General features: G+C 37.1%; 1 protein-coding gene across 1 annotated transcript in view; it reads right to left on the bottom strand.

The window, feature by feature from the left end:
* The window catches only part of LOC101899098 (uncharacterized), a 108,262-nt gene that overhangs the window by 20,921 nt on the left and 74,260 nt on the right, over positions 1-13,081 (bottom strand).

Here is a 13,081-nt window from a genome sequence, read left to right as displayed (position 1 = left end):
CGACTGGCTGCTTTGCACCAGAAGTGTGATCAAAATATTTTTCATTTCTGCTTCTGGAGAAGATTTACACTTCAACAGAATACAAGATAGACTACCAGTGATTACTCCTCTGAGCCACATAAGACTTTGTCGTATTTTTTTGGATTCTTTATTCTCCACCTCAGCATCATCATCATCGTCATCTTCATCATCATTGTCGTAGTCGTCGTGGCAACCATTCAATGTGTTCATACAGAAAATAAAGAACTTTATTTTTCGAATTCACTTGCTGGGGAAGCACACACACACAGAAGCCAATATTGAAATACAAATATAATACCCAAAACTTCCCAAAGAAAGTTCTAAAGTAGAGGGCAAAAGTTTTCGTCAAGGAGTGAGGTTTTAAAAAAATATGTTTTGCGAGTCTATAAAACATTGTAATTTTTATTCTTTAAATATGTGTTCTAGAATTGAGAGTTTTAAGGGGAACTTTTTAAAAGGCTCTCAGAATCCCAATTGTGTATTATAACTCCGAGAGTTTATTTAATGCTCTCTCAGAGACATAACTGTTGATTAGAATCAACAAAACAAGATTTTTAGAGGCATCAAGAATAGAGTTTTTTTTAAGAATTTTTAAACTGACCGACCCTAGAATTTGAAAAAAATATGATTTTAGAGACTTTAAAAATTGCAATTTATATTTATTGAAATATATGCTCTACAATTGTGAGTTTTTCAGAGAATGTTTAAAATGCTCTCAGAGCTACAATTGTGTATTACAACTCAGAGAGTTTTTTTGATGCACTCTCAGAGACATAACCGTTGATTACAGCCAACAAAACAAGATTTTTAGAGGGACCAAGAGCGGAGTTTTTTATAAAATTTTTAAATTAACCGATCGTGGAATTTAAAGGATATTTTGGAGGGAGAAAATAATAGAAGCTTTAGGGAGAAGAAGAAGGTAATTTTTGAGAGGCCAGTCTTGATTTTTTTTATGAAATGTTCGTAGAGACTTATCGTGGATTTTTTTTGTGGAGGTAACTTTGATGGGAGTTTTTGATAATTATTTATGGGATGCATCCTTTGATAAAATTTAAACTGTTTTTAGAAGAGATAATTGTAGTCGATTTTTAAAGGAATTTCTAGAGAAGTAAATCTCGGAATCGTTTTTTTTTTTTAATTTTTAGAGATTTTTAGGCGTTAATCGTGAATTTTTAAGGATGACCGGATGATAAAGAGAGCCATAGTAAATTTAAAGAAGCTTTTCGATTTTTTATAATTTTTTTTTTCAATACATAAAGCTTTTTAGGCGGCAATCGCAGATTTTTAAAGATGGAGTTTTTTTTCATTTTTTGGAGAGAATAATGATGAATTTTTCGAGGTCCCAATCGAGGAGTTTTTTTATGGAATTGTTGGAATGGCTTTGCACGGTTTTTGTGAATTCTCGTAAATTTGCCGGAGGACATCTAAAGTCTACATTTTAAGGAAGTGACGCTGACTTTGGATTTTTTAAGTTCGGCAGTCGTACTTTTCAGGACATTTTCGTACAATCAAACATAGGTTTTCTAAAGGGGTCGATTTTAAGTTTTAAAGTTTCTAATGGACTATCGCGGATTTTTGACAAGCTTTCATTTCGGGGGGTTGTCGAGCGCCCCGTAGAGGATTTTAAGAGGACACGACGTGTATTTTTAAGTACCAATGGATTCTGGATTTTCCCAAACCTAGATTTTACGGATTTTTTTATTGATGAATTGTAATGGTCCAATCGTAAATTTGCGGGAGGGGACCTCAGGTGTACATTTTAAGGGAGTAGCATTGATTATGGATTTTTTCAGAAGTTTAATTTGGGCAGTTGTACTCATTAAAATATTTTTGGAGGATCAATTTCTTAAGAGGGGAAGTGTGGTTTTTTTTAATTTTTAATAGATCCATTTAAGGAATTTTCGGAGGATCATACTTAGAATTTCTAAAGGCCATCTGCAGATTTTTTCCAGCGGTCACATCATGGAATTGCTGAACATCCCGTCGAGGATTTTAAAGGTTCCAACATGGATTTTTGAGGACCAATTCTGGATATTTGAAAGGTGTTTTGAAGGCCTTTTTGGTGTTAAAGGATTTGTTGAGGTCCCAAACCTAGGTTTTGAAGACCCCATTACAAATTTTTTCTTCATGAATTGCAATAGCCCAATTGTAAATTTGCCGGAGGGGATCTCAGGTGTAAACTTTAAGGGAGTAACGCTGATTATGGATTTTTTTAAGAAGCTTAAGTTGGGCAGTACCTTTCAGGATATTTTTGGAGAATCGAACATAGATTTTCTAAAGGGAGGGGAAGCGTGGATTTTTAATATAACCACATTTTGAGAGGCAATTATGGAGTTTTGATAGAGTTGATTTTAGATTGTTGGAAGATAGACCCATAAATATTTTTTAGAGATTTGTTGAGGGGAACAGAAATTTGTTAAAGTTTTTGTTTTTTATTGAGGCCATTAAATATTTTTAAGGGTCTAATAGCGGATATATTGTAACTTCTTTTTCCAAGAAACCAACGTAGATTTTTAGGATTTTCAAAGTGGGATTTTGGAATTTTGTAAGGGTCCTGTTTTGGATTTTTTTTTTTTGTATTTTTAAGTGTAAAACATTTGATATTTTCACGATAGTAGAAAATAATATTTCAAATGATGCTAATTTTCCTGTTGCCCTATTCTCTTGATTGCTGTAAATTCTGGCATCGGACAATTGAAATGTGAAAAGCTGGTTCTTGAGAATCAGTCAAATGAAAAACTATTTAGTTAACATCAGAATCCATATCCTTGTCATTGTATTCCTCAAACATGTTTAAATTGCAGTTTTATCGTTTTACCTTTTAAGCTTTTGAAATATTTAAGGGGCAGAAAGAAAGAAAAAAAAAAGGAACGAAAAAAACCCAACGACGACAAATTGCACTGCTGTCATTTTCGTTTCTAACATCTTTTATACGCACCAGAAAAAGGATAATTCAAAACTAAATGCAGACAGATTCCACATGAGCCAAAATGGTTGGGAGAGGGGGGGGATGCTAAGGAAAGGAAAAATTCATATGTATGTGTGGTGGAGGTGGAGCTCCAAGCCACAATCTCACTTTTTCAATTGCACACGTAGTGACACATCTATGAATGCATGGCATTTGCTGGCAGCTCACCTTTTCCCCAGGGATTCTAAGAAGTGTTTTTTTTCCACAAAAAAAAACCGGGAGTATGTGCAATTCAAAACGTGTAAAAAGTGTGTGTGATACGTTTTTTTGCTGTTTTTGTGTTTCTTCTTCATCTCCAACCAGGTTCAAAAGAATTCTGTGAGCAAACACTCTCCATGAATACGAATCTGAAGTATTCAAAAAGAAATCCAGCATCGCACACACACACACGCACACTCACTCGGAGACACATTCATACATTGCTAAAATCTTTTGCATATTCTATTCACCTACAAATCCACACGTATACATATGTATGTATGTGTGTATGTATGTATGTGTATATGGATGTATGTTTGTAAAAAAATAAATAAATAAAATTCACAAATAAAAAAAGATGATTTCCTTTATTCCCAGAGCAACATCCGACAATGTGGAATTGTTACCGGGATGCTAGCTAGCATTGAGGACAGGACACTACAAAATAATTGAAAAAGGATAACTTGTTTTTGTCTGTCAGAACGGAAGTCCTTTAAGTTGAAGGATGATAATATGAGTCGGGAACATGGACCTCAAGAAAATAAAACTAAATTTTGGATATTAAAATGAAGAAATTAAAAATGGACTAGACGATCGAATGTCTGAATCCATAATAATATGTCTAGGGAGGACGTTTTTAAAGGGTATATTGCAGGACTCCTTTAAAAGGGATTTTAAAAGGATTTTGAAAATCCCCTTTTAAAGGTACTCCTTGGATACCATTGTGGTTTTTAGAGATACGAATTGTAATAAAAACCTCAGAGCTACAGTGGTCGATTTTTTTAGATCCAGGGTCCAATCATGGATTTAAAGCCATTTTTACTGGGAGCTATGGTAAATCTTTTTATAGAATTTTTTGAGAGATAAGTCATGGATTGTTTTTAAAGGGTAATCATAGATTTCTTAGGAATTGATTTTTGGAGGGAAAAATCCCCTTTTTTTTGAGGACAAATGAGGCCCAAATGTTGATATTTTAAAAAAATTAAAAATGGTCTACAAAGAAAGGACTAGACTAAATCTATATCTATATCTAAATCAAAAATAGTATGTCCAAGGAGGACCTTTTTAAATGGAATATTGTATTATAAATTCACATCAGTATGTCCTGGGAGGACTCCTTTAAAAGGGATTTACGTAGAATTCTGAAAATCCGCTTTAAAGGTACTCCTGGGAATATTATTGTGGTTTTTAGAGATACGAATTGCAGTAAAAAACCTCAGAGGTACAATGGTCGATTTCTTTAGATCCAGGGTCCAATCCAGGATCCCATCATTTTAAGCCATTTTTAAAGCCATTTTTACGTGGGAGTTTTGGTAAAATTTTTTATAGAATTTTTGGGAGAGATAAATCATGGAATTTTTTTGAAGGGTAATCATAGATTAGTATTAGACGATCGAATCTCTAATCGTATGTCCAAGGAGGACCTTTTTAAATGGAATATTGTATGTCTAAATTCACATCAGTATGTCCTGGGAGGACTCCTTTAAAGGGGATTTACGTAGGATTCTGAAAATCCTTTTTGAAGGTACTCCTTGGAATACCATTGTGGTTTTTAGATATAAGAATTGCAGTAAAAACCTCGATTTTTTTAGATCCAGGGTCCAATCCAGGGTCCTATCATGGATTTAAAGCCATTTTTACTGGGATCTATGGCAGAACTTTTTATGAAATTTTTGGGAGAGATAAAGAATGGAATTTTTTTGAAGGGTAACCATAGATTTTTTGGGAGTTGATTAAGGATAAATAGTGGATTTTTTAAGGGAATTTTTTGGAGGAAAAAAATCAGGATTTCATTTTAAGGGCCCAAATGTGGATATATTTCTGGGAATCACTTTTGGATTTTTTAAATGGCCAAGGGAGTTTACGGGAAATAATAAATGGCAAACAAGGAGTTATTGAGGATAAAAAAGTGGATTTTCAAGAAAATTTTTGGAGGGAAAAAATCCCCTTTTTTGACGGCAAATAAGGACTTCTTTTAAAGGCCCAAAGGTGGATATTTTGCTGGGAATTACTTTTGGATTTTTTAAATTCCCAATTGTGGAGTTTAAGGGAAATGGCAAACGTGGAGTTTTTGAGGACAAATAGTGGATTTTGTAAGAGAATTTTTGGTGGGAGAAATCCCAGTTTTTTGAGGTCCAATGAGGACATTTTTAAGGACCCAAGAGTGGATATTTTTTGCGACATTAATTCTGGAATTTTTAATAGCTCTATTCTTGGATTTTAAGAGAAATTATCAATGGACAATAGGGTAGTTTTCTATGGACTTTTTTTTTGGAAAAAACATAATTTAGACCACTCTATGGTAGAACTAAGAAGGTGAAGCCATGAAGTCATAAGTTCCGATTTTTTTTAAATTACTCATTTGACAATTTTTCATTGCCAATTTTTTTTCATAAATCCTTTGTATATACCCAAACCAGAGATGGGAACCTGTTTTCTATTCAGTTAAATTTGGCAAGGTAAATGACAGGAAATGCAGAGCTGAGAATTCTTATTTGAATTTACTTTACCTTCTTGATTCTACCATATCAAACCCATAGGTAACCTGAGAAGATATTTCAGTAGGAGATAGTAGTTTTTTGGACTCAGGAAAAGTCCAAGCAGCTTCTTAACAAAAAGTGTCCTCTTTGAGAGAATATCCTTGAAATTATCTATGCTAACACAGTTTTCCAAAAATCAGATTTCCCATTTTCCTTAAATTTGGTAGTGAATCTGTTCTTCTAACTTTTACTTGTATTCCGCTATATATCCTATGGAAATTCCTTCCAGGACTCTTATTCTAAGCGACTCTAGTGATATTTTTGTGAGACAAATTTGTTTTTAGGACCCAGAGATGTTCGTTTCTGAATAAAAAGAGACATTGAGGAACAAGCACACCCGTTTTTATTACTTAGGGATGGGACGTTTCTGAATAAAAAGAAATATTAGGAACAAGCTTTCTGGTACCAGATTCGGCCTTCTTTGTAGGACCCAGTGGTGGGACGTTTCTAAATAAAAAGAGATATTGAGTAACAAGCTTTCTGGTGCCAGACCCGGGCCTTAGCAACTAAAAATTAAATAATTTTGTTTTCCTAGAATCAGGTTCCACTTTTCTTCTCCTTGGGCAGAGCCAATCAATGTCCCGTGTGAATTTTTCCAGGTCTCTATTTCAAATCGAGTTTATGGTCTGAGACGTTGATTCCATTGGAGAAATCTGGTGTAAGGATATAGGCAAGGGGTATTAGGGAGATAAGAGAATCTCCTTTTAAATAAAAAACGTCCTTGGAAAAAAAAATTAAAAAAGAATGAGTCCTTTTCCCCTGGCTTCCCTTTTTGTGGATCTACGGGAGCCAATTTTCTTCATTCCTGTTTTATTTCCATACCACTGTGTAAAATTCCCCAGGACTCTCATATATTCTCATTCAGGGCCAGGACTCTCATTCAAAGCGAATATTGGGTCTGGAATGTTGATTCCAAGAGAGAAATTTGAAAACAAAACATCCTTGAAAAAATAGAACCGAGGACCAAAAAGAATGAAGCCTGTTCAGGACTCTCATTTATTCTCATTCAAGGTCAAGGAAAATATTTCGGTAGGAGAAATCTGTTGTTAGGATAGTGAGACATGAAAAACACGATTTTCTAAAGTCCGACCTGGGAATATTGGGACAAAATCTATAAGAGAATGTAAACAAAAAGCAATCTTGGAAAACGGGAATTTAAAACACAGGATCCTTTTATAATGGGTCCTTTTTTGATTATTCGATTATTTACATTCTTTCTGAACTTTTCCCAGAAGTCTCATTTATTCAAATTCTATGATTCCTTAGGGTCTGGAAAGATATTTCCGTGAGAGGCATATCTTGTTAGAATACACGGACTGGATATCTTTAGGTGTTTCTGAACAAGAAGTGTCCTTTACTTTAAAACACATAATCTTGGGAATATATCCTTAAAAGAAGCTCAATAAAAAAGCATCCTTGGAAAACCGACTCTTCAAAAAAACAGGTTCCTCTTTATGAATCTTTAAAAGCCAAAGAGTTTTCTGTTTAATCTCTCATTTTCATACTCTGTGTAAATTTTCACAGGACTCTCATTTATTCTCAGTTTAAGCGACTTCAGGGCTAGGAAAGTATTTCAGACAGTGATTGAATATCCTTAGACATTTTTGAACAAAAAGTGTCCTTGATAAAAATGATTTTCTAGTGAAGGACCTGGGCAGACAAGCTGAAGTCTCCTTTATCGACGAGCTGAATACTCAGAGATCCTTTATGGTCGTGCTAAAGCCACTGAGAGTCTTAAGATGATTAGGGCGGCTTAGACAGCCTTTACAGGTGAGCTGAAGCCATAGATATTCTTAGTAGATGAGTTGAAAAGAAAGAAAATCAGAAAGTTTTTATGAGGCTGAAGATTTGGGGGAGCAACTTTGCGGATGGGGAAGTATTCCAGACAGTGACTGGATGTCCTTAGAAGTTTCTGAACAAATCGTGGCCTTGATAAAAAAAAATGATTTTCTAATATTTTTAGTGGGCCTTAGGATACATAAATGGTAGTTTTGGGAAAATATCCTTAAAAGGATCTGAAGAAAAAACATCCTCGAAAAACATGTTCTTCAAAACCTGCACCCTCTTTCCTTCCTTTTTATGGACCTTTACGAGCCAAAAATATTTCCTTTTTTGTCTCTCTCTCTCATTTCCATACCACTGTATATCCTGTGTGACTTTTTCCAGGACTCTGATTAATTTTCATTCCAAGCGACTTTAGGTTCGGGGAAGGTATTTCAGACAGGATATTCTTGGATGTCTCTAACAGCTTCTGAACAATTTTTTGTGTTCTTGAAAAACACGATTTTCTGCAAAAAAAAAAAAAAAATAAAAAATAACGTGCTCTTCAAAACCTGGATCCTCTTTTCCTACCTTCCTTCCTTTCTTTGGGTCTATACGGGCCAAAAATATTTCCTTTTTTTGTGTCTCTCTATCATTTCCATACCACTGTGTATCCTGTGTGAATTTACCCAGGACTCTGATTAATTTTCATTCCAAGCGGGGAAGGAATTTCAGACAGGATATCCTTGGATATCCCTAGAACTTTCTGAACAAAAAGTGTTCTTGAAAAACACGATTTTATGCAAAAGGAGTATCCTTGAAGAACCTGCTCTTCAAAACCTGGATCCTCTTTTCTTACCTTCCTTCTTTCCTTTCTTTGGATCTATACGAACCAAAAAATATTTCCTTTTTTTGTCTCTCTCTCTCATTTCCATACCACTGTATATCCTGTGTGTGCAGTTTCTTTTTTCCCAGGACTCTCATGTAGAAACTATGAAAAAACAAACATCCTTAAACATCCTCAAAGGATGTAGGTGAAGTGAATACAAAAACAACAACAACAATGGCAACAAAAAAGCAACAACATCATAGGAAATACGTTAATTCAAAATCATAAAGCTTATAAAGTTGATCAAATGAAGAAAAAAAAACTTATATAGGACAGTCTTTTCACTCTCCTTCATTCAAGCTCTTCCCCGCTCCCCCTTCCCTACCCCTGTCGGTAAAGAGGAAAAGCAAAGAGAAAAAGCAGCTCTACTTTGTTAAATAAACATAAGAATTTTCTCTTTTCTTTGGAATAGTTTTTCATTTTGTCAGTGTCTTAAGTTGTCAGAAATGCTGAATGGCTGGTTGACTGAATGACGGACTGACTGACTGACTGAATGCCAGGCTGGCCGACTGGCTGGCAATGCATTTATGATGATGGCATATAAAAAATTAAACTTCCTAGTTGCACTTTTCTGTTTTTATTGCGACTTATACAGCTTCTCCTTTGCCTTCTTGGTATGTAAGCCTTTACTCCTTTTTCCTGCCTGGATGTGTGTGTGTGTGTGAGTGAGAGTGCATGTGTCTGTATGTGTGAATTTTTAATATTTACATTTATTGCATATTTCGTGTTACTACTGGTCGTTGGCACAAATTTTCATGGAGTTTCTTTTTATAGATCCTCTCTCGTTTTTTATTCATTTCAGGACTTTTGCTTTTTCTCTGTTGATTTTCCTTCAGTTCTGCATTACAAACACACACACACGAACACACATACACGAACCCACACACACTCGTGCACACATGTGAGTAGAATAGGTGCAGATTAAGAATAAGGCCCAGAAGGCTGTTGCCTGATTTTTGTAAGGCATTTGTAAGAGTTGCAATACAGGTTTTGGGCTTTCCCAAGGTGTGTGTGTGTGTCCAGGACTTTATAGAGCATCCATTTTCATTGAGTTTAACACACCATACCGGCTTTATTTTGTGGCATATTTTGTTTCCTTTTTCCCCGATTTTAACCATCTTTACAGCCATCCATGCCCGCACCCATCTCGCCCAGTGAGGAAAAAAAAGGAATATCCTGCCCTGTTTTATGCCCGAATTCGAACAGTGAATAGACGCCTTGTGTTCGTTTAAGAATTGCAAAGCGTCAACATGAAAATTGAAAGCTAAAAGCAAAATGTATGTGGCACACGAAGAATGAAGGAGAGGTACAACACAGCGAAAGCAAGTCGCTCCAAAAAGGGATCCTGTTACCTTAGAGCATATGGAGGATGGAGGGGTAGAAGGGTTTAAAAGAACGGTATAGGATATAGATTTTGTTCTCAGCATTCTATTATGTGTTACATTTCGTTGTTTACTGGCAGCATGTGGATCTGTGTATGAGTGTGTATTTGTGTGTGTGTGTGTGTGTGTTAAGGATATTGCCTTGCATCTGCCTTGAATCCTTGTTAGTCACATGAATCCTTACTCTTTTTTTTTTGTTGGCATTGTGAATGTAAAAGTTAGCTTCACACAAATATAAGTGAACGTAAATGTAAGCACAGGACACTAGGGAGCAAAAGTATGAATGCAGAATCAAAAAATATGGAAGAAGGTTAAAATATGTAAAACAAAGTAGCAGAGATTCAGAGGGCATTGGAGGCGTACTAAAGGTCTCCAAGATGAGTTAAAAGGGTCAAAGGACAATGGAGGATCTGAAATTCGTTTTAAAGATGGCTTATGGTCTAAGAGATATTTTGAGGTGTTCCGAAGAGCTAAATGGGCTATGGAGTCCTTTTAATGAGAAGAAGTGTTTGAGTATTTTTTTAAAGGCGAATTATGGAGATCTGGGAGTTGTTATTAAAATTCTGAATTTTCAAGGAGACTTGTGAAGATTTAAGGAGCCCTTATAGAACAATTGAAGCCTCAGAGACTTTTTATAAACGAAATGATTTTTTTCAGGATTTTTAGGTGAGATGAAGGGTTCTGGGACTTGTTAGATCTGAAGCTTTTAAGTATTCTTAAGAGGACATGAAGTCTAATAAAGTCATTTTAGACAAGTTGAAGGCTCCGAGAGTGTTTATCGACGAGCTAAATACTCGGATAGTCTTTGTGGTCGTCGTAATGCCTCAGAGAGTCTTAATATGATTAGAGAGTCTTTACAGGTGAGCTGAAGCCGTAGATATTCTCACTAGATGAGTTGAGGCATCAGAAAGTTTTTATGAGGCTGAAGTTTTAGGAAGTCCCCCTAGTCGAGCTGTCTTAAGAGTAGTAGATTAGCATCGGGAGTCGTTACAGGGGAGCTAAAGCCTTGGGTGGTCTTTAAATTGACTGAACGCTGAGTGATTTCTTGGATGAGTTGAAATCTCAGAGAGCCTTCATTCCCACGCTAAAGTCTTAAGGGGTCTTTACAGTCGCCCTGAGGCAAGCTATAGCCAAGCTTAATCATCAGAGAGTCTTTTTTTAAATTGAATAGTTCAGAAAGGCGCTAAAGAAGCTGACTGGCTCAGAGAGTCTCTGAAGAGTTGTCATACGAGATGAACGGCTTCGATAGTCTTTAGAAGAACTAGACGACTCAGAGAGTCTCTAAAGAGTCTCCATACGAGCTGAGAGGCTCTGAGAGCCTTTAGAGAAGCTGGACGTCAAAGGGAAGTTGAACGGCACAGAGAGTCTCTAGAAAGTCGCCATGGTAGCTGAACAGCTCAGATAGTATTTAGAGGAACTGGACCACTCAAAGAGTTCCTAGAAGAACTTAACGGGTCAGGAGATCTCTACGAGAGCTGGACGTCGCAGAGAGTCTCTAGAAAAGCTATACGGTTTAGAGAGTCTTTAGGAGCCTGGGAGGATCGTTTTAAAAAGTAAACGGCTTAGAGAGCCTCTAGAGAAGCTGGAGGGTTCAGATAGTCTCTACAGAAGCCGCACTGCTCAGAAAGTCACTAGAGAGTCTCCACAGGAGCTGAACAGCTTAGGGAGTATTTATAGGAACTGGACCACTGAAGCTGAACGGCTCAGAGAATCCCATGAGGAGCTGGACGTCTATGATACTCTCTGGAAAAGCTGAACACCTGAGATAGTCTCTAGAGAGTTTTCATAGGAGCTGAACAGCTCATAGAGGATTTAGATGAACTGGAAGTCTCGAGAGGAACCGAATAGCTCAGAAAATCTCTGGAGGAGATGGTTGTCGCAGAGAACTTCTAGAGAAGCGGAACGGATTAGAGTATTTCTAGAGTAGCTGAATCGCTAAGAGAGTAAATACAGAAGCTTAGCCGCTCAGATAATCTCTAGAGCGGCTCATAGAGTCTCTAGAGAAGGTGAATGGCTCATAGAGTCTCTAGGGCTGCTGAACGACTTAGATAGTTTCTATAGAGTCTCCACACAAGCTGAGTGGCTCTGAGGGTCTTTTGAAGAAGTGGACGACTCAGAGAGTCTCTAGAATAGCTGAACGGCTCAGAAAATCTCTAGAGGAGCCGGGCGACTCTAGAGAGTCACCATAGCTGCTGAGCAGCTCAGAAATTATACAGAGGAACTGGGCGACTCTGAAAGCCTCTACTGGAGCCGGAAGGCTCAAAAAATCTCTAAAGTAGCTGAACCGCTACGAGAGTCACTACAAAAGCTTTACCGCTAAGATAATCTCTAGAGATGCTTAACGGTTCGAAGAGTCTCATGGGGAGTTGGACCCCTCAAGGAGTCTCTTGGGCAGTTGGACCGCTAGTCTCCAGAAGGGCTGATCGGTTCGCAGTGTCTCTAAAAGAGCCGAATGCCTACAAAATCGCTATCGGCGTGCTCAAAATCCCAGAGAATCTTTATGGGCGAGCTGAACCCTCAGGGAAACCTTAAACAAGCTGAATGACTCATGTAACCTAAGGCGAATTAAGGAACTCAGATAATCTATGGACGACCTGAATGACGCAGAGGGTCGATAAGAGAGTGACTAGAGAATCCGAGAATCAGATTGTATCTAGAGTGGATTAGAGAGGAACTAAACCTCTCAGAGAGTCTCTAGGGGAGTTGGACCGCTTCCATAGTCTCTAGAGGGGCTGATCGGATCGGAGTGTCTCTAGAAGACCCGAAGGTCTACAGAGAGTCTTTATGGGTTAGTTGAACCCTAAGAGAATCCTTAGACACCCTTAGGAGACCTTTAGATAAATTAAAGAACTTGAATAATCTGTAGACGTCCTGAATGACCCACAACTTACAAAGAGTCTATACTTTAATTTGGAGAGCATTTAGAGAGTTGAACGGCAAAGAGAGTTGAACGTCTCAGTGAGTCTTTTGATAATTTTTCCAGGCTAGCTGAAGGTTTTGAGGGCTGACGGGCCATTGTATCTCTACAGGCAAGCTATGGGGTTAACCTGGCTTCATAGACGAGCTGAAGGGTTATTGCTCTCTGAAGACGAGCTAAAGGGTCACTGCTTGTCTGTAAACGTGTTAGGGAGATAAATGGCCTCTTTTAGATGATCAGAAGAAAAACATTGTAGGTGATCAGCTAGGAGCCTTTTTCGGCCACTCGATGAAAGTATTGAAGTTCAAAGATAGTTCAAGAAATAAATCTTGCTTTACACTTCTTACCCTCACTGTGTACCCAAAAAGTTGACTATTTTTGTAATCACCATAATAACCAAACATC

This window comes from Musca domestica, unplaced genomic scaffold (genome assembly GCF_030504385.1).
Source record: "Musca domestica strain aabys unplaced genomic scaffold, Musca_domestica.polishedcontigs.V.1.1 20, whole genome shotgun sequence".
NCBI lineage: Eukaryota > Metazoa > Arthropoda > Insecta > Diptera > Muscidae > Musca > Musca domestica.
Note: the sequence above shows the minus strand (reverse complement) of the source record. Positions and strands in the feature narration are given on the sequence as shown.